We start from the raw sequence: 22663 nt of genomic DNA on the forward strand, positions 1-22663 counted from the left end.
ATGGTTCTATTTCTTTAATTTTCTTAAAATGTAGAAACAGCATCAATGTCGATAGCCGAAGTCTTGACATCATCTCCGGCTAGCTAGCTGCTGTTCCACTAGCCATCGCTGATGGTTTCTGTCATCAGTTAGTCTAGAATTCGAACCCTTCAGAATTTTAAGAAAGTTAAACAACAATTATTTTTTTAGTACTCATGAGACTACAACTCAAATTTCTACAACACTGTAACTGTTTCTCCCCTAGCCTACCCACCAACGGTGTGTTCAACTTGCAAGCTTTTTAGCTGTAATCTTTGCTGTCTAAAGAAGAGATGTTATTTATATTCATAACTATTTACTTGACTGGCTTCAGTCTGACAAGCTAGTTAACTTTAAGCCACAGCAGATTTGTGGTAATGAGGATTGTTAATGTCTGCAGAAACAGAAAATATTACATCAATTCTTAAAAAATTAAATATCCATGTCTAGACAAATAGAATGACCTGCAAGACATATTGTTGAGCAAAGTTATGTTGTATGGCTCAATTTTGCATTATTACAAATGTATTGTTTACAAATATGATTTTGCTCAAAGGCCGGCGATATTACATATATTTTTTGTTTTTAAAAATTCCATAAAAAGACAAAACCAACAATGAATGTATTCTACAAACAGGTTTTGTGTGTGTATCAAGGCCTGATATATGTTATTCCTCTGTGCCATAGAGCTCCATTGTTGTGCAAAAACTATTAAAAACACATCAGTGAGCCACACTGTTGCTCTGGGTGACATGTTCCTTCATAACCATGAAAACACACACTGAAGCTTATTTTGACTCAGTCCCACACACACCCTCCTGCTGCCAGAAATACTCAGTAGTGTGCCAAATGTGTATTAATCCGCAGCTGAAAACAGTCCCCAACAAATGCACTATTTTCTTGTGTTTGAGTAACATTTGCTTCAAACTACAATGCACTGCTGTTTTAGAAAATTACTGAGCTTTTTAAAAAAAAATGAAACTATTTATTTCAAGATCAAGATTCATGTCTTTAGTAGGAACTGATGGGCTTAGAGGTGAGTGCCACAGAAAAGGTAGGGAAGTCGGACAGTAAATGGAGAGTTTTAGAGAGTAAAACATTCTTGGGTTTGGTATTTACATGGAAGTTGCTAACCATAAGAAAAAGTAAAAATGGCACCTGCCTTATCTTTTAGCGTTTTCTTACTTTTAGGACAGAGCTGAAGAGTTTAGTTTGACTCTGTGTTGCTGCCAACAACTGTTACATGCCTTGACTCTACCAGAAAAATGGAAAAATATGAACAAAAATGCTGAAATGTGTTCTTGACAGTAACATTCATGCAATATTATGTGGGAAGTAGCAATGAAGAGGTGTAGGCACTTCTTTATCTTGTCATGCCATCTGGACCTTACTCCCATAATAATAGCTGATTCACTTCACATTCTTTGACAGACTTTTTTTCAAAAAAAAAAAAAAAATGAAAATAAAAACGGTCCAGCATTTGGACGGAAGATACTGATACCTGCCAGATGCACCAGCACTCTCATTTCTAGATTCCCAATGTCAGACAGAAACCTTGCATCAACACATAAATACTTCCTGCTATAGTTCTCTGTTATGTGCCACTGGAATCCTTTATAGAGCCAAGTTAGCACCAGCACTTGCCGCATTGAAGCTGTGTGCCGCTCGTTCTCTCCCAGTAATCACAAGGTTTTGGGCTGCACCATTATGCAAACTTACACTGGCAAAGGGGAGGGGCCAAGGGGCCTCTTTGATAAGTCGAGCATGGCGAACATGAATGAGCCAGCGACAGGCGAGGCAAAACCCACATTCATTCCTCTCACAATACCGAGCAGCACTTTTAATTAAACCTTATCCAACATGATGAATAATGCAACAGCTTCCTTGCAATCCACTGTCTCTTTTCTGTTGCTCACCACGCTGTGTTCAACCATCTCACCCAGTCACATGCATACATTAGGCAGAGGAATGGCAGGGAAGAAAGGCTGTGCTCTTTCTGCTGCAAAAACATAATAAATATACAAAATGTTTTATAGTTTTGCCGACAGGGGAGAAAAGTGGCAGTGCATTAATGAACAGGAATGGTTCAGATTTTCTGATTGTGCAGTGTGCATAAAATGTCTGATAGCTGCTGTTCTGTTGTTTTGTTTAGAGTGTGTCAGAACCAACATGGAGGGAACTATGTTGTGCAAAAAACTTTGCACATGTCTCTATTCAAAAAGCACTCACATTCTGAACTGAAAAGTAGGTATAACTTCAGATTCAGCTTCCCTTATGAGGGCAAAGGGATCAGTATGAAGCTCACGGAGACAATGTCCAACATAGCATATTCCCCATGGGAGAGGGATGGCCTCACTGCATCAGACAAGACCAGCCGCTGAGAAACACATCAGTCCCCCTCTTCTAAACTCATGGACACAATCCTAAAGGGATAGAGAGAGGGGTGGAGGAAGGGTGAGAGGACTGGGAGGGAGGATGAGGGGGCTGTCGATCAGAGAGAAAGGCAGCAAATGGGATATTCAGAGCATTGAGGAGTGAAAGGATTGTATGGGAGAGTGAACCCATTACAGGGCAAACTGGCTGGGGCATGGGAAGACATGGAGAGGGTTACGGGGAGGTGCTGGGTTGTATTTAGCCCAGAGAGGATCAGCAGAGGGAGGCTTTGCCAAGAAACCTCTGGCCTCTGAGACACTACTGGACCCAGACAGACCACAGTGAACCCGGAGGACTGCTGAAAACTGTAATATAAAACATTTATATTTTTCACCTACCCCTGGTGGTCTCTACACAGACACAGATAGATTTGGTTCTATATGCCCAAATGTCAACTCATATGTCCGGCATCCACAGATCACACTTTGAACAGTTTTCAAAGGGACTTCTTCAGCACAACGACGTAGTCAAATGTAAACTGTACAAAAAAAAAGGTCTGTGGATTATTTTGAGGAACAGGAACACTTTCTGGAAAGATGAGCTGCTGTTGCTGACAGAAGACTAATTAGACCAAAACTATCTGCATGGCTTACACACCACTGGGGCTAAGTAGAAAAGTACAGCATGTCTGTTTGTAATTAAGGTGAACTGACCATTTAAGTCTGTCTTGTATGAATTTTATGAAAACAGAAAACTTTGGATCATATCCAACAAAAATCCAGGGCCCTAATTTACATAACATTATTATAATTGCTATATTTTGTCAAAAAAACATAGCTTCCACCACTGTTAGGTTCTGTCTCGGCTGCTTTTTTTAGAATTAAACTTAGGTAACTGAGCCCACACAATCCATATTTTCTATACATACAGAGAGAATGAGGGGAATTTATTTTACTATAAAAAACCCGCAAATTGTAGAAAAATCAATTTTGAAAAATTCCAAACAAAGAAAGAACATCAAGCTTATCGAATCTTCAATGAATGGTGATTTCAAGGCATTCCTTCACCTGAGTGCATATGGTTCAAAAATGTTGAAGGTCAAGGTTATTTAAAACATATGAAGTCTTGACAAAAGGCATTAGTTTGATGGGTTGGTGCAGTTCAGTGTTAATTTTGGCACCTGATTTTGATTTAGTTTTAGTCTTTCAATGAAAATGTGTATTAGTTTAAGTCTAATTTTAGTCATTTGATGTCTGCTGCTTTAAGGCAACAAAAACAAAAGACATTTTTAACTAGTTTTTATCAGTGACATTTCGGCTTATTTGTGTCTTGCATATATATTTTTTATATATTCTAACCAATTTGAAGTTACAGTTGTTGTAATCTTTGTGTATAGTTACCATGGTCACCTGTTCTCTCCACCGCAGAGCCACGATTCATTCAGAAGCAGATTTTACTCACCTGTTCACTAAATTACTTTTCATTGTCTGAGTTTATCTTGAGAGGAGAATCTAAAATGTTTTTCTTGAGCAAACATCTCGAGAAAGATTTAGATCGTTGACTCGTTCATTTCAGTAGTAACACCAAAGACAGCCAAGTGAAAGTAACATTACTGTTGCATCCGCATTCCACAGGACTTCATGTCAGTGTGCTGCTGCATTGTTTGTCTCAGCTGTTTTGATGCAGCTTCATGTCTAATTCTTAGCAGACCGTAAATGAGTTTAGTCTGTAAATCCAATCCTGAATGTAAGATACTTCTTATTAACAGTTGTGCAACAGCTCAAGCGGCTAAATCAACTTCTGAACAAGAACTTACATGGGCGCGGGGGATACTATTTTACTAATCAAGATTTACTGATGGCAGTTTGATTCCATAGATGCATGCAGGTCACTGAATAAGCTATTTGCTTTAAAACAGTTATTAGCTCCTTTGTCCATCCAGTCTTTCAGATGACTATGTATTTTTTATTAATATATGAACAATGTAATACATATTCTTTCATAATGTTTTATCCCTTTCAATGGTTCCTCTTTATTTAGTTTTAGTCTTGATTTTCTGTGATAAATAGGCAGTCAACGAATACTTTTTCATAGTTTTTGTTGATGAAATTAAGTGCAACCAGTACAAGTGTTCAGAAAAGTGCAGAAGAATCCTGAAATCAGTGAAGGAACAAATAAGCAATGACAATGAAGAATTTCAAGGAAAGCAGCAGGGAAGAGTAGAGATAGCAGAGTGCTGGAGGAGATGATGGAGGAATGGAGGGGGAAGAGACATGGGTCTTTTTTCTTTTGGAGAGGAATGTGTTGCTGCAGCAGAGGCAACCTGCCACGGCTCTGGCTGTACCAGCCAGTACCAAAACCCTGCTCGGCCACGATTAAACTCTGCACTGGCAGGCTGCTCCTGGATCAGGTAGTTAGACACCATACCAGGCTTGGTAGGGTAGGGAGATTGTGTGCAGCTGGGTAAGAAAACATTGCACTGAAAGGGGAACTGAAGGCCAAGCGCCGCATGTAGTAGTATTTTTGTGTTTAATCTTTTGATACCATATGTTTTTAGTAGATACAACATTTTAAGGCTAAAGAAAACAAGTATTCAAAGATGATCTTGATCTCTAAAAGAGACTTGTAGGACAGTAGGTCATGCAATGAATTTTACATTCATCACACACATCACATACAATCATGGACATTTTTTATGCATAAAAAGGCTTAGAGGAAATTTTGAGCTGTAAACTAAATGATATGACAGCACTTTGCTGAAACACATCAGTGCTGGTGTTGATATCGATATTTCTTTCCAAAGTTATAAAAATCAGCATTTCATGGGTTTAAAATGGCTCAACATGCCATCTACTGCTTTAAATTATCCTGAACCTTGCAAGGCCAATGCTGACATAGAGTCAACCGTTTGGGATTAATCTACGTCATGAAATTTATATCAAAAACAGAATGTTAACGCCATCTTACCTCCCCCAGCACCCATCCTTGAGTGGACCGTGCTCGTTTTCAAATATATACTGATTGAGACTCATCATTCACAGGAGTTGCTGCTACTTTTTTTTTACTAACCCTCTACTTAGTATTTTTCAATTTTGATGCAATGGTTCGGACTTGTGGAAGGCTGTAGAAGCACCACCGGACTGCATTCTTTCCCTTCAGACCCTCTTATGGCTCGGCAGTGGTTGCAGATGGCAGCAGTTCCCTGAATAGCAACACACTGCTATGTACTTTGGCAATTGGCATTTTTCACAAGTTTGGCTCTGAGAGCTCCAGCTTCGGGCATTACTGGGGCTGGAGCCGATTTGATACAACACGGGCAGCATGGTCCTCCACCGCACTAATGTCTACTTCAGGAGATTCTGGAGGGGAAAAGACTTCCACCTCGAATGAGCCCTCTAGCATATGTGCCTTGCAATTCTGTGTGTTTCCTCTGGCCTGGTGATATCAGTAAGCAACTCCTGCCTCACATATCCATGCCCCCTCTCAGCCCCTTGCCCACTTTTTCGAATTTTCCAAAAATATGGAGTGGGTGGAGTTAGTCAGCACAGCCATAAATAATCACAATCACTTGCTAATGGTTATTGCAACATGGTAACAGGGAGAGAACACCACTGTCATGAGCTCCAACTGAAAATTGCAACATTACCCGTTATAACTTGCATCCCCCATTCCATGAAAAAAACAAGAAAAAACCAAAAACCTACCCTTGGTCGCTAGCAACCCTATACACTTTCTAGATAAAAACATTCTAAAAACAATGTTTTTTGTCTTTTTAAAATTTTAACAGCAGGATATCGAGACAAGTAGTTTAGAATTGGTAGAATTAGACAGGGTGTAACATAGCCCCTGGTCCCTAATGACCTGAGATATGAATTCAAGGGTTAATGGTTTGGGTTAGGGAATAAAACACTTGGTTAAGTTTAGGGAAAGATTGTGGTTGCAGTTATGAAAACATTAATGTTGGACTTTTCCTGGTCATGAACTGTGGTCTACAGCATGAGACGAGGAAAAGTTACACACTGATCCACCAACCTGATCTCCTATCCTTACTCTCTGCTTTGCCACATAAGGAACACACCACCCCCTCCACTGGCACTGAACGTTACCACTGGATGGACCATGTGCACTGCAGAACTGTAAATATGAGTGGAATTCCCAGGGATATTAGCCTGTTAAACAACCAAAAACTGAAAAAAAGGTTTTTATGCTCGGCTGAGGTGGAAAAGTTGTCATTTTTCGACTATACCATGATGGTGTAGTACATGCTTCTTTTTCTTCTGCTGTAGACATAGCATTCATGTCATCCAGCTACTTTGATCAATGGTGTTTGTAGTGTATAGTATGTAACTGCAACATCCCTGGTTAGAGTCTGGACTAAGTTCCTTGTCCTGCAAGAAAATTAAGGACTATGACCTTTAAGACCCAAACCTACTGACCAACCAGTACTAATAACTTTGAGACCTGAACGTGATCAGCGACCTCAGGTTATATTTTTGCTTTATTTGATCCATTACTGACCATAAGTTCACCTGGCTAATGCAATGCATTAGCTACACTACATACGAAAAACCAAACCCACCCGAATGCCAAAGCTTTACATTACTTATGACCTAATACTTTGTTGGTTAGGTAGCATAAACTTTGTTCCATATCAACCCCCTCTATAGCAATTGATACAACACCACAGTGTACACAAGGATAAGAGAAAACAAATTCATTCATTCACAAAAAACCAAACGTTATCTCATGAGGTAGGCAGTGATGAAATACTGGTGTTTGAATAATAATGAAACATGTCCTATTGAGTATACATCAATCAGCCACATCATTAGAACCAGTTTATATATACTGAATATATATATATATATATATATATATATATATAATATGTATATATATATATTCTAACCTTTATATTCTAACTCTAAGTTTTTATATATGAATCAGTGCATGTTTCCATGAATTACTCATATATATATATATATATATATGAATTATATATATTTTATTTTGCTGAAATGTAAGAAATTCGCATATAACCTGAGCAACATTTTAAACACAACTAGAGAGCCTGAGGTCAACTAGGAACATAGCCTTGATGAAAAAAATGTTTTTACAGATCCTATGTTTAGTATTCATCAACATGTCAGGGAGTGAAAGCCGACCTATCTTGCCAGCAAAATAAGTACTCTTATCTCACTGCAGGGGCAGGTCCACTGAACACAACTTCAAAAGAGTATTAATAATCATAATATTTCCTTGCCGTTTCTCTAAACAGGCCGAATGGCAGGGCAGCTTTCCCCCTGCTTCTCCTTTAACACTCCTCCCTTTCATGCACTGCTATTCATTTCTTGCCACTCTCTCCTCCTGCAGTGTGGGCTCATGTATACTGGGTGCAGTGTTTCCCGGACACTCACTCATATACAGGGCTGCAGTGTGCTGTTAACATGCAGACTCCCCAGCGAGTGTATAATTTGTGAGTCGTGTCCAATTCGGATTGAGTCAGTCTCCTGCTGACTTCCTGCCTTGGCTCACTGATGAACGCTGGGAAAACAGATCTGGTGCAGTACAGCAGTCACAAGATCCTCATACTGGAGCCAACAACCAGTGTGAGACACTGAAGAATGACTCTTTTGGATAATTGCTGCAACGTTTTGTACTGAAGGCTGTAACATAAAATTTGACCATTTCCTACCATAGTATTCTTTATCATTTATCAGTGTGTCCACATATTACTTTTATTCATGTCAGGGTGGAAAAGAAGATGGGAATGTTAAAACTCTGGATGAATGAATGAATGATTTGAATGAATGAATGATTTTATCTTTCATCTTGACAAAGGCCAGGAAAAAAACAAGTTATGTTATAAACATTATGACACCTTTAACTGGATATACTGGAAGTAGCAGGGGTCTGGTATGTTATTTTTTTTTTTGGATTTGGTCGAAGATCATCATTGAGCCATTATTGAGTAATTGTCCCAGGCTGGTTATTCCCCTCCCAGTCCAGGTTGAGAAAAGAAAGGATTTGTTATTGAGTAAAAACATGAGGTTGTGCCATAATGGAGTACAGGTAGATGGTGAGAGGCTGTTATGAAGAATTTCATTTGACTTCCACTGAGCAGTTAGAGTGGTGTTGATAGTGTTGTTGTTATTGTAACAAGTGTAAGTTTTCATTGGTTTTTAATGCTCAGTACTTGAGCTAAACTATTTTGGATTTCTAGCCAAGGTAGAGTGGTGTTATTTGCCCTGTAGCAAATGTACAGTAATTGGAGTGAGAGGAAATAGTAAAAGAAATTTAGGACCCCAAGTCCTCCACATTGTTTAGCTTTTGGATGGTAGTTAATTGAATTTGTGATTTTTGGTTTTTCCAGTAGTGACTGCACTGTTAAGAGAGGAGAACCAGCCCAAGGGAGGGTCATGGCAAAGCGGTAATTTATTTTTAGGAGGATTTTCATTTTACTGGTTGAAATTTGGCCAATTAAAGATAGTGGTAGTTTATTCTATCTTTACAGATGTCTTTTATTTGTTGAAGTAGGGGGGTATAGTTGAGTTTGAATAATTTGTTTAAATTTGGAGAAATGTGGATTCCAAGGTATGTAATAGATTCTGCTGTTCATTTGAAGGGGCACCCAGCCGTAGCATTCATTAGCTGAGTTTGGTTATAGGCAGAATCTTGTCCAGTTGATGGAGTAGCCAGACACCTTACTATAATTACTGATCAGATTATGGACTGATGGAAGTGAGGATGAGGGGATTGTAATGTATAACAGAATTTCATCAGCATACAGATTGATTTCAAGTGATGTGACTTTGATTGAGTGCCTGAAGTAAGGTCACATTTCCTAAAGGAAGCAGCCAGAGGTTCGATGAAGTGGTGGGGATAATGGGCATGCTTGTAAAGTGCCTCTTTGTAATTAAAATGGTTTTGATATAAGTCCATTGGTTAAAACAGATGCTTTGGGTGAATTGTATAGTGTTTTAATCGAATTGATGAAATATGGCTGGAATCCAAAGTGATTAAGGGAGGTGAAAAGAAAGGAACAATCTTTTGAACGCCTTTTCAGCATGAACGGTTGCTATGATAAGTGGGGGATTGTTTGGGGAGATGCTATTTTTATAGAAATTGATCAGGTTAAATAATCTATGTGTGTTTTCTGATGAACACCTCCCCTTAATAAAGCCAGTTTGATTTATGTATATTAATGATGTAATTAGATTCCAGTCTAACTGCTAAAGTCCTGCTTGCAATTTCTGTGTCTGTGTTAATTAATGATATGGGGCGGTAGTTGGAGCATTGAGTGGGGTCCTTACTTTGTTTTATGAGTGTAATATAAGCAGTTTTCATACGACGTGGTATAGTAGTGTTTTGGTGAAGTTGAGCCAGGTTCAACTTATTTGCCGGATAACCTTGCATTTTTTTTGGAGTCCTCTACAAAACCCCAATAGGCCATTGTCATATTAAAAAATGAATCAGGGCTTAATTTTTTAAATCAGTGGTATTGCTCGTCTGAATACAAATTAAAGGTACTTTTAGACAGCAAGAAGTCACCTCCAATACAACAGCAGCCGTACACCCTGAGGTATGCAGCAGCAATAGTAGCAAGGAGACAGAGCACAGCTCCTCTCATCAACTTGCCACCATAGCTTGGCATGTGACCATGGCAACCACAAAAACCAAACTGAGGAAAATAATGCAGGATTTAATTTTACTTGTAGCTTAGGTCAGTGAATTATACACCAATGTGAACATATCAGTTACCAAAAATGGTCCTGAAGCAACATCAGCTCCAAGTTTTATTATCTTGTCCAGGGTAATACACAATTAATATATTAGCTTTATTAACTGTGTCATTTTCCTAACACATAGCACAGGTTGCTATGAAATCTACTAAGCACCTTAATGTTCCCCAGAGTGTGAAACCTTTTCAGTTTGAAGATTCAATGACTTTCTTTCTTTCCTTTGCCACCCTTAGCCTGACCACTGAACACAAGATCATTATCTAATGAGCAGATTACCAAGAACCTTGCAGAGCACTTTCATACTCTTTTGATTTTGATGACCCTTTGACCTTTCCAGCACCACCCTTAGGACAAACTTTACACATCTGCCCTCACTACTGATAAGCCCCTGGAAACCGAAAAATCATCATTATGTGGTTTGCAATAAATATTGAAGTCTCTAGGGACCACTAAAGGTTCTTTAGACTTTGAATCTTGTTCATGAAAGCAGTACGTATACACTCTATGTTGGCAAACGGATATACATATATGCTGCTTTTCGATTTGGTAAACAGGCCCACACACATGTTAACACACAGACAGAAGCAGACACAAGCACATGCTTGCACACACACTTCCCTTCTTGCACAAAGCTTCTCAGTTTCTCATTTTTTTCAGTCCACCTCAGCAGCTAAATGTTCAGTGGACAAAAGCCCTTCTGTCCACACATTACATCCTTTAGACTGGCTTCTCAATTTTATTTTTATGTGGAAATATGTACTGCTATACTATATGCAGAATCAGCAGGGTCTGTAAGGAAAATCACCTTTTCTAGAGTGAGTGAGGTGGCCATACATGGCAGGAAGTGTCAGGGTCATTTTCTCTGAAGGTAAAACTAGTTGTATTTAGATAATGGGAATCTAGGGTCCTACATATGCATTAGTACTGTACAGAAATACTTGATGGGTGGTCCAAACCCAATTTGCAAGTTTGGCATCAGAACAGTACAAAAGATTTTTTCCATTTAGCCTATTAATTTTGCTAATTGTAACCCATTCTGTTATTGGACTGCTAGCCCTTAAAAGATTTTAATTTTCTCAAATTTTTTGGCCACACAGGGACAACAGAATAAGCTGAACACACAACAATGATATATAAAGTTATGGTGGCATAAAAGGTTGGCAAACAGTGGCCTGTTAAACATCCCACAGACACAGAGCAACATTAGCATTCATGTGTGCCTAACTTTGTCTTTGTGCCATTTGGTGCTGGTCAGCTAGTGTACTGTGAGTTTATCAGAGCCTGCTACTGCAGGATACAAGGTTGATGAGAACGACGATGGTGTGTTCACAAAGAACTCAAAGCGAATTTTAGACACAGTGTGATCGCATGCAGTCAATGGGAAGACATGAGTGGGCAGGAACAGACAAGGATTTGATTGGAGCTGTGCAAACTGAGGCATGACTCAGTCTTCTTACAACACTAGAATGACTATATTAACATATAAACTTCCTACTTGAGGCTTAATGAGCACTGTACAGCTGTAAAAATAAAATAAAACATTAATATTAGATTGGACACAGAATTTGTTAGATACTCAAGATTAAAGAACTCGTTTGAGATCAGGGGCTAAAAAAAATCATGGGGACATCCCTTGCAACTAATCTTGCCGATATAGCTAAAGGGATACAGTATATTCACACTGCTGTTATGCTTGAATAAAAAAATTAAATTTGTTTCAACACGTACATTGTGTGTCTCTCCATCTCTGTGTTCCATTAATCATTTACCTCTTTAAGAGATCCGGTTTCTAATTTAATGTTTTATTCCATTTCTAGACTGGGCGATTTGTTTGTATGTGTTCAGCCTGTTTGATTTTTTAGCATTTAAAGCCAAGCACAGAGCAGAGTCCACATATTATTTACTTCTTCGTAACTCTGACCTAATCTTTCCCATATTCAAAAGAATCCATCTTTTCAGTACCTTTACTAAAACTCACCTTTTGACCGTGGCGTGCATTTCAGATTGGCAGCATAAAAACAGAAACATCAGAAATGAGCCACCGCTCTGCCTGGCTTTGCTGAGCAAAGAATCTGAGCACAAAGTTGAGTTTTATACTCAAAGCACTAAACTTTGAGCCAAGTTAATTTCAGTTAGGTGAAAATGGCTTAGTAATGTCCACATTAAGCCGGAACAGTTGCATGGCCTCTTTCCGTTTGCTACATTTTTTTCCATCTACTGCAGGTTGGGAAATATCACCAACAATATCATCCACATGAGTGTAATCCGGTGACCCGGAGTTCTGCAGAAACGTCAATTCTGCTGGTCTATGTGATGCGTGAGCTGCCCACCACGACTTGTAGAAGGTCGGATCTTTCCTGTGTGAGCACCTGTATTCATCACACAGCAGCAGAAACGAGACTTGTGTTTCATCTACAGTCTCTGATTTGAGAGAGGGGCTGTGTGTAATTTTACACACAGATGGCACAGCAGCATGACTTCCTTGATGATTTAATCTCTGGACAGGATTAGCCAGGATCTAAGAGTAAATATTGTTCAGTGTTTTTCTTAACATCATACTGGAAAGCTTCTACAGACAGATTCCAAGTTTCACAGTAAAATCATCAGGACTAACGCAGTTGTCCTCAGGATGAGTCCTGAGCTCCATCCCATCTGGCACGACATTTTTAAAAAAAGAAAAAGTCTGAATATTTTTTTTCTATCCTGTGAAAAGGATTATTACAGTTTGTTTTCCGTTTTGCCACTTGCAGACATCATTAAATTCTTGCAGCTGCAGCTTATACACATAGAAACATATAATCAGTAGCACCTACTGTATACGCCGCAAACAAATAAAAGATGCAAGTTTTTATCTCTGGTGCAGAACCTTGCCTGGGTGCAGTTTTCAAACTAGCGCTGGACCTGAACCTATCTGTTACCTGCAATTTATGATTCCAGACCCGACTCGACCCGTCAATGTAAGATCTGACCCATAATTAAATACGGGTGCAGAGTGGCTGCTGGACAGTGAACTGGGGGTGCACAATGGCAGAAGGTAATACACCGATCAGCCACAACATTAAGACCAGCTACCGGCTTTAATGCTGTGGCTTTATGGTGTAAATAAAAAGGCACTGATAGTGAATGCGGAACCAGAACCACTCACTGATTTCAGTGGATTATGTCGCTTGTTTTTCCTTCTGCTCAGATCCAGATCCAGCTCTATGGAACACAGGCACACTTAAACCTCTCCAAAATACTGCTCACTTTACACACTGCTGGCACAGCTTGGATACCTTCATTAATTATTCACACCTTTTGAGACACAGGGAGTTAATGTAAAATGACCTTGTGCATTTTTTCTTAATAGCAACTATTAATAGACATAAAGTGTTTACATTGTGTTTACACCTGGACGTCTTTCTTGCGTTTGCCTCTGTGCCCTATTTCAGAAGAATACAGCCTACTGAGTTAAAACAATTTAATGGCGGATATTGTTTAGATTCGTGTTAGTCCCATTTATCTCGTTACATTCAAATGTTACAGTGTTCACAGTGTTCAAGCCCCTAAAGTGTGTGTATGTGTGTGTGTGTGTGTGTGTGTGTATATATATGGCAAAGTTTAGTCATGTGGGGTCTTGGAGGTGCGGGTAAAGGTCAAGTTTTGGGCTCCGCTTTTGGCGCATATAGAACTCTAATCCATTGGTGGGTGGAACATTTTCAGTGAAATACCTGTTATTTGAATTGAGTGCATTATTTACAGTCACTGACTTGCTCTTAAGTTACAATACAAAACATGAAGAGGCTTACCAGTTTAGTAGTTAAATAATAGCTAAGACATTCCTGTTGTGTTGTCAGAAACCCTTAAGTCATCTTTTGGAGACAGTTTGGCTGGGACAAAGTAAAGACACAAACACAAAGTGGGTCACACCTCTGCATTGTTTTCTGCAATCATGTTGAAAATTGCTAAATAAGTCGACAAGTCCGTACTGTACCAGAGTACCCTGTACCCTACTGAATGCCCTTTTGCTTTATGCCCCTGGACGGAAGCTTGCAGGTAAATTTCTGTAAAGTGATGGTGCTCTAGCTTTCAAATTTGACTACACTACTCTCTACTACAATCATTAGGCACAAAATTTAGCCTTTGTGCTCAGAAAATGTGCCAATGCAATCTGAGGTAGATATTTCGATGCAAGGGAGGAAGCAACTTACATACAGTCCATGCATAAAAATTTGGACCATCCCTCTTCTATCAATCTGAGCTCAACTCATTATCCCACAGTGTTTCAGATGGCAGGCAGACAAAGTTAAACTCATTAGCATACTTCATTTGACACTAATTCACTCAGCTGAGACAAGAAGCTCCAGATCTGCTGCTGTAGAGGAGCTTTTGGCTGCACCACATAAGAAGAAATTGCTTTTTCTTTTCTTTTTGGAGGCGCAAAAAAGGAAGGAGGTACATGTGCATTGCTCATTAGGTAGAGCCATATGGTGGAGGCAAGAGGAGAAGAGGAAAAAAACTGGGAGATGGAGTCAAAAAGATAGGGTACTTTGTCTGCATCTCAGGAAAACATCCCCCTGTTGTTGAGATTTGTTTATAGCTATTTGGGGGCACCCACCAAACTGCTGTCATATTATTCATCAGTAGGGTAAATGTGTGGAAACTGAATGTATTTTTAATTTCAACAAGGAGCAGAGAAGAACTGTGAGAGTGTTTTCTATGTGCATCCAACTGACTTAATGAATGAAGATTACACCACCAGACACACAGAGAAATATCAATCAATAACCGTCTTAATATTACCATGACAATCTTGATGTGAAAGGGGAAGCATGGAGGTGAGGCTGGCTGAGAGAAAAAATGGAGAGTATTATTGTGACTGGAGGGGAGCTTGTGATAATCGGAGTCAGATCTCCTCCTACATGTCAGCCTGATGGCATCTGCTGCCTCCGTTGATCAACAAATTACACATGAAATCAATTCCTGCACTTCCTGGAGGACTCCTCCCTCCCTCCCCCCTCCTCCTACTTTTCTTTCCTCTATCTCTTTCTCTTCCTTTACTCTGTCTACTTTCTTTTGTTTCGTCTTCACTCCTCCTCTTTGTTCAGTTTCTCCTCCCATTTCTCCTCCTCCTGCTTTCATTCCTGATTCCCTCTTTTCTCCTCTCCTCTCCTCTCTTTCTTTCCTCTCTATCTCTAGGAATTTATAAGAAGTTACCAGTCTCTGTGTGTTTGCGCAGGGTGAACCATGAACCGACCACAACTCTTCTCCATCCTCCTCCACCTTCCCATCACCCTCCCTTTTCTTCTCTCTGTCTTTTCTGCCAGACTCTGCCTCTCTCCTAACCATGTGACAGAGCATGCTGACCTGTCAATCATTCCTACCCAGTGGGAGAGAGAAATGGAAAAGAAAGAGGAATACTTTGTTAGTTAAATACTTTGCACTACAACTAATGTTGATGCTACTACTACTATACTACTACTACTGGCTAGCTCTAATTGCACTTACACTTCTATGAGCATTACTGCTGATAGTTTTATTGCTATTACACTACAACTGACTCTATTGCTACTGCTGCTAAAACCACTAGCACCGTAGTGGTAGATGAAGGCTACTTCTTGCAGTACTCTACAACAGACAGGAAAACCTATCTGAGCCTGACATACATACATTTATTTTCAAAACAGACATCCAATCCAAAAAGGACTCCGGTATAATTTGACCCCGGAGAGACCTTGATAATGAGATGACCTTGAAACACTGGCAGCAGCACGATGCTCCACCAATTAACAAGTAGCCATGGTCACACTGGACAGTTCACACTCTGTTATCAAGTTACACACGAGCTTAACATTGACTAGTGACCACTGATATGACCTGCTGCCATCAACGTTTGTCATTTTAACTGTAAGCGCTGGCTAAAAATGGGAAGCTGCTTCCAGAGTGATGTGTACACTGCTCTTTTCTAATCATAAGTAGCGTCGTAGTAAAGTGAATCTGTGCATTTTGCCAACCTCATTATCTGAACGTGGAGGCAGACAGTTTATGCACTAATTTAAACTTGCACATATGGCGGAATGCTTGCATTGTAGTCCGGCTGTTGTAAAGGAGAGCAACACTGCAACGCTATGAGGCTGCTCATTGTCTGTATCTTTACTACACTACTTACTTACTTACCTACACTGGCAATTAGCATTGGATCTGGATGTAAATTGTGAGGTGTGGAATCATTGAATGAGAACATGGCTACTAAAGATACCGGACAGGTTTAATTCAGTCAGCTAAGAAAGCCTTGCATGTTGTTTTATTTTTTTTTTTCCAATAAACCACAGAAAAATTATCGTTAAGAGTGTGGGAGTATGATTGGTGTTGGCAAATGACAGAGATACTGCATGATGATTGAGGAAAAGAGTGAGGAGAGAATGATACAAATTCAAGATGTGAGGCATGGAGCCATTTAGCACATTTTAATTTGAACTCCATGCAGCATATAAAAAAACAATATATAATAAAAGTGACTGCATCGCATAAAGAACACTGTAGAGCTACAGTTAACATCTAGTACCTTCACAATGCTTTTCCATCAGGAAACGATGAAATGAAAGCCCACATTACTGGCAGGCACTGAAACTTTAGGCAGTGGGAGAGTAAAAGCGCCGGATTTGACTGAAGGCTCTCCATTTCTCAAGGCTACGCCTCTGGTTATGCTTCCTTCCTCCACCTCCCATTTCCCCCCCTCAGGCTCACAGCAGGGATATACTTTAAATCACTTTGTCCTCTACCTAGATTGACTTTCTGACAGGTCGTTTGTGGACCGCACAAATCCACTTCTTACTACCACAGAGCCAAATATATTATTTTCTGTCCTGTAAACTTTGTAAGCTAGGACACTTATAGCTTTAGTAAAAAGACATCAGGCAAGAAACACACCAGGGGAAAAATAGTGCTTTTACTTTCAAGAGAAATACCTGCACAGCTATGACGGTTTTCTGTATTTTTTCCCCAAATGGAGCATAGCCACTGAGATGATACCTTGGGCAAGTATGACTGTGTGTGTGTCTGTGTGTATATGCGCCTAGATAAATATCTGGCATCTCTACATTCCAGACACTACAGTCCAGCTTTGCCTGCAGCTGTTATCTTCAAAGTGACACAGTGATGCTTCGGGGCCAGAGTGTCCTGTTGCTGACTTGTGATGGCTGACTGAACAGAAACACTGTAGAAAGGCTGCTGCTTTGTGTGAAGCCTGGCCAGGTGACCAACAGAAGCACAGAGAACAGCACTCAACCACAAGACAACAGCTGTCAGAGCGGCTCTGACTGAACCGACAGGACAAAAAATACATTTTATATTTGATTTGAATAAAAGAAAAGATGGTGATCCTTCTTCATGATTAATACAAGTTAATAAGTTGGCAACAACAGTCTGGCCTGAATGAAAGAGACTGCCCCCAACAGAAAAATAGCAAAATCGGTCATTTGTTCAAACACTTATGACAAACTACATTTTTGACAGGTGACCTCTTTCGGCTGTGCAAATAATGACAGTTGTTTCTTTAAAAAAATTAGGATGAGGTAGTGTGACATTCTTATAATACCACAAACACACAATGTCTGACTGTAACACTGGAGACCATTGTTTGCATCCCATCTTTTTCCAGCAGTTGACGTTTCTTTCAACCATGTCCCCAATCTTTTTCTAAGCTTAACCAAGTAATTTTAGTTACCTAAACTTAACCAGACCACAGTCCTGGAGACAGTAGATCTGAAAGTGATTGTGTTAATCTCATAACGGTGGTTTGTAAACTGCCTTGATAGGCACTGAAGAACAACGTCGTCTTGCCGATAAGGACATCGAATCAGAAAACGTTCATAAACGTTTTTTGGAAATCAATAGCAAACAACCTATTTTGAAGCGGAGGTCAGAAAACTTGTTGGTATTAAAACAGGATGAACGACCTGTTACCAGGTAACAGTGCCTTGTTTCATCAGTAGATGCCAATGTTCTGCCAGATTTGGAATTGTTTACTGTTTAATTATAGTGAACCTATTGCACCAATGTAAATACTTTTTTAAACACCAAAATACAATGGCAAATGCCAGCATACTACGATTCCAGGAAATTTACTTTTATTTGGAGAAACTGGATCACATACCTGTATAACCTTCCTTTAAAAAAAAAAAAATCGCAGGTTTAACATATTATGGTCTGTTATTTTATGTTAGCAGACTACTGCTTGTTGAAACATCCAGCAGACACTGGGCAATATTATCATTCACGTGGAGTCATGTGTTTGGCGACATAATGAATATAAGTCCAGTATTCACTCTTCTTTTAGCTCGTCCATCAAAACTTAAGAAAAAAATCAGACTCTTTAGCTGCTAAATGCTCCACTATATTTGACTGCATTACACAAATATACAAATGTTATATCTTCGTATAGATCTGCTACAACACGTAAAGCCTCTGAAGATTTGCTGTCAAAATACAACCACTTAAATTCTTGTTAGGATTGAAGCGCTGAGCTATTGATTTTTACCTCTTTCATGTTGCTTTTTGCTCCCTGATTGAATCAATGTTTTATATTTTGTTATTTATTCTGACTGTGAGCACACTGTGTCCAATTCTTCATACACTCCAGCCTAGAGTACCCGTGAAGTGTGTTGAAGCTCAGAGACAGGGCAGCTGTCTCCCACTTGTTGTCGGGACACGGAGTTGAACTGTGTGGTCACTGGGCGGATTGATGGGGGAACCGTTGCCTACCCTCGGCACCAAGTTGCATCAGCTAATCTTTTGAATAATGCAGAATCATGAATAAACATAGATCAGTGCAGAGCAGTACTGTAAAGGAGACCTGCCTTTTTTCCCTTTCCCTCCTTTCTTCTCTTCTCCAACCCTGCCTCCATTTTTTCAATCCACTCCTCCTATCTCTTTCTGGTGTTCTCTTCTCTCACCACAAAAACACTTTCTTTCTTCCCTCCCTGCCAAAATCAAACACTCTCACTATTCCCCCATCCTCTGTCACTCTCTCTGCGTCCTTTTCTTTTCCTCTCTGGCCACAGCAGTGACAGATATTGTAGTGCGGTAGTGTTGCTGTGTCTCAGTGCGGGCGACTCAGGCCCGGCCTTCACTCTCAGCTCAATAGCAGCCTGGGTTTCCTCAAAGGCAGCCATGCAGCCAGCACAAAGCCTGCCCACTGGGAATAGACCCACAGAAGAGAAAGGGGCTGCTCGCCTTCTTTGCTCTGCTCTGTCTGAAGCGGCCTGCCTCCACCACCTCCTATAAATAATACAAGGCTGTCTCAACAAAAAGAAACCCTACCCTGCTCCCGCAAGCCTCTGCTTCCATTTCTCCTTTATTCCCTCCCTCTCTACCCCCTTCCCCCGTTTCCCTTCTCCTCAACTCTTTTAGCCTCTGATTAAAACAATGCTTTAAGAACTGGCTTATACACATTCAGTTAAATATTATTTTAATAATGTATGTGATTTCTTTGTCTAGTGCTCATAATATTTTGCTGTCATATATTACCCATGCACTATGATATAAGTAGTGGAAGAGAAAATTTAGAAATGGTTTGCAAATGTTCGTTTAAAAAATGTGTATTTATACACCTCAAACATAGCTCAGGGTAGTGGCTTAACCACGTCTCTAAATCACTACATAAGGTATATTGAGTGGCAGGTAACCATAGCAACAATATTTCCGGTAAATACATTTCTATTTTCCTTTGTAGTAAAACTAACCTAGCCGCTGGTTAAACTGACTACCAACAAACTTTAACAAAATTAATGATTTAAACACAGGCTGCATTTTAATAAGTGATCGTGCTGAATGAGTGATAATGTACTCAGAAGTGTCTCGATACAGAGAATAATGTGTGGCTGAATGGAGGGACAGAGTGACGGACAGACAGATAATAGATTAGAGAGTTTAGATGGACATGTATAATACCACCTGAATTACATTTTTTATCAACATAACATGAAAACGTTTCAATGAATGTATCTGCAAATTGTTCACTGACAAAGACTTTTTGTTTGTTTTCCTTCCCTTTCTGCTTGCAGCAACTAAAGCATGGTTAATGTGTTTATAGTTGTGTTTAGGTGCTCATAGCACTTGGTTAAGATTATGAAAAGATCACAGTCTTGGTTAAACCTGCAATTACTGATTTTTTTCTGTTGTTTATTTGCAGTTTGGAGTCAGCAGAAACCTTTTAGTTCGATATGATGAACTTAGCAGACAGTTGCGTATTTACATTGTCCGCAGCAACATTATCATTCATTTGGAGACACGTGTTTTTCCACCTGATGAATCTAAGGCCAGTATTCTCTCTCTTTTAGCTGTAATTTTGGTCTTTGTCGGGTAGAATATCTGGCTCTTAAGCTGCTAAATGCTCCACTATGTCCACCAGCTGCTCTCTGACTGTGTTGGCCTCCAGTTTGCTAATGAGCAGGTAGTTTAAAGTGGGTTTTTAGAGCTTTTACACTGAAAACAGCTGCCTGCTATAGCCGAAAACAATGTTATGAGAGCAGTGAGAGTGAAGCAGAACAGTAAAGTTTGGTCTGGACAAATGAGATACACAATGAGCTGAAACTCACTATAGAGCTCCATAAAGCTGAGGGGAGCCGTAGGTGCAGCCTATAATTCTCTGTGGGTCCATCACTAGGAGTGGCCCCTCTCACATTGTCATACTGTTTTTGCCTTGCCATTTGATGCATTGTTATTGTAAAATATCAGTTTAAGTATTGAAAGAGTCAACAGTGACTTGAAGCATGAGTCACACCTCAAAACTGTGAAAACTGTCGTATGTGTCTCCTGTAGGTCTGGAGGGAGTTTTCCACAGTTTCAAAAAGGAACCCTGATGATGTCATCACCACTGCTTGGGCTTGAGACTTTAACTTTTAATCGGAAAGCCTGGGTTAGCAATGTAAAAGTAGCAGGTATTTAGGAAGAAGGAAGGTGTAATGAAAGACACTATGGAGCTGTATCATGGAAATTCAAGAATCCACCTTTTTTTGGAGCTTGACTCCACTACGGCCTGAAAGTCAGGAAACCTCAGCCTCAGCTGCTTCAATGCTGACCATTGTCTTGTGAGTCCCCCAAATTCACGGAAGTGCAATACTAGAATACCCCTTTAACCTTTTCACGCTTTAACCCAAACAACTATCTTTCTTTACCTTAACCAATTGTTTTGGTTGCCTAATAACACACTGGGTGCAGGATGCAGACCATAGTCTCTGATCTTCAAGTCCTGCACTTTTTCAACTATTGCACAACACATACATCAGGGTGATATCTAACAATTTAAAGCACAATCGTGTTTCCATTGCTATTTATTTCACGCATATTAAATACTTTAAGGAATTATAATAAATACACTGATTCTGTGGATTCACTATACAATTTAGTTTTTTTGTCATTTAGCTTTTCTAAGTCAACCAAAAATACTTGGTGGGAAACCCAGTTTAAACATGTGCATGAGTTACATTTGTGAGAATGTATAAATGGCTGTGTGCATGTGTTGATGTAATTTGTCAGTGTATTAATGTCAGTGTGTGCACAGGGATTAGGCTGATATCAGTGAAGCTCTCCCAGCCTGTCAGGCTTTAGGACGGGCCTGGACAAAGAGACTGATTTCAATGTAAATGCAGCAGCTGAGAGGACACAGCTCTCTCAGTGGGGTGACTTCCACCCTCCACAAGCACACACACACAAACACACACAAACACACACACACACACACACACACACACACACACACACACACACACACACACACACACACACACACACACACACACACACACACACACACACAAGGAAAGAGCCTCCGTTTCAGGATACATCCACTTCTTCACCGTAATATTAAATACAGGGTATTCAACTTCCATGTATTCTATGTTTAAGAGGCATGTAGATTTTGTAGAAGAAGCATCACAACATAAATTGTTGAAGAATCTTAAAAGTTGGAGATTGCTAGATGAAAAGTTGATGTGTCTGGTGTGGCTGTGCACCTGTCAGTAATTACAGATATAATCTGGTCCACAGCGCTGTGTTGTGGCCCTGTACTGGCCCTCACAATCCCAAGTCCATCATTAGACCAGCCATTGTCCCAATGCCTGGCCTCTGCACCTCTTATTACATGCAAATAGTGCTGCTTTATGTGAGCAGTGAATGAGACCCCAGTCTCTAATGAATGGGACACCCTCCTCACCCACTTAAAACCATTCCTCCATCTATTATTGCATTCTCTGCGTCAATGCCGAGAGCACAGATCTCATGGCGTCAGTGTAAAAAGAAAGACTGTGGTGGTTGGTGGGATGAAGATAAGTGCTGGGCAGAGAGTGGTTCATTCTAAGCATGTTGTACAACATATATCTGTTTCCGAACATTTAATATATATGTTCTGTTTTCTTGGTTTTGTGGTATTTCTACTTTTTAATACTAATTTGTTCTTTAAGATATTTGTAGTACCTCCAAAAAGAAGAAAAATTGAAACATGTTAATGCTTAAAATTTACATGCATTATACATTTTTCTAAAACAGTCAAC

General features: G+C 39.8%; 1 protein-coding gene across 1 annotated transcript in view; it reads right to left on the reverse strand.

Annotated features, from left to right (window-relative positions):
• The window catches only part of cdk14 (cyclin-dependent kinase 14), a 202848-nt gene that overhangs the window by 29294 nt on the left and 150891 nt on the right, over nucleotides 1-22663 (reverse strand). The gene's annotated exons all lie outside the window — the stretch shown is intronic.

The sequence above is a fragment of the Xiphias gladius genome, chromosome 22 (assembly GCF_016859285.1).
Source record: "Xiphias gladius isolate SHS-SW01 ecotype Sanya breed wild chromosome 22, ASM1685928v1, whole genome shotgun sequence".
Classification (NCBI taxonomy): Eukaryota; Metazoa; Chordata; class Actinopteri; order Istiophoriformes; family Xiphiidae; genus Xiphias; species Xiphias gladius.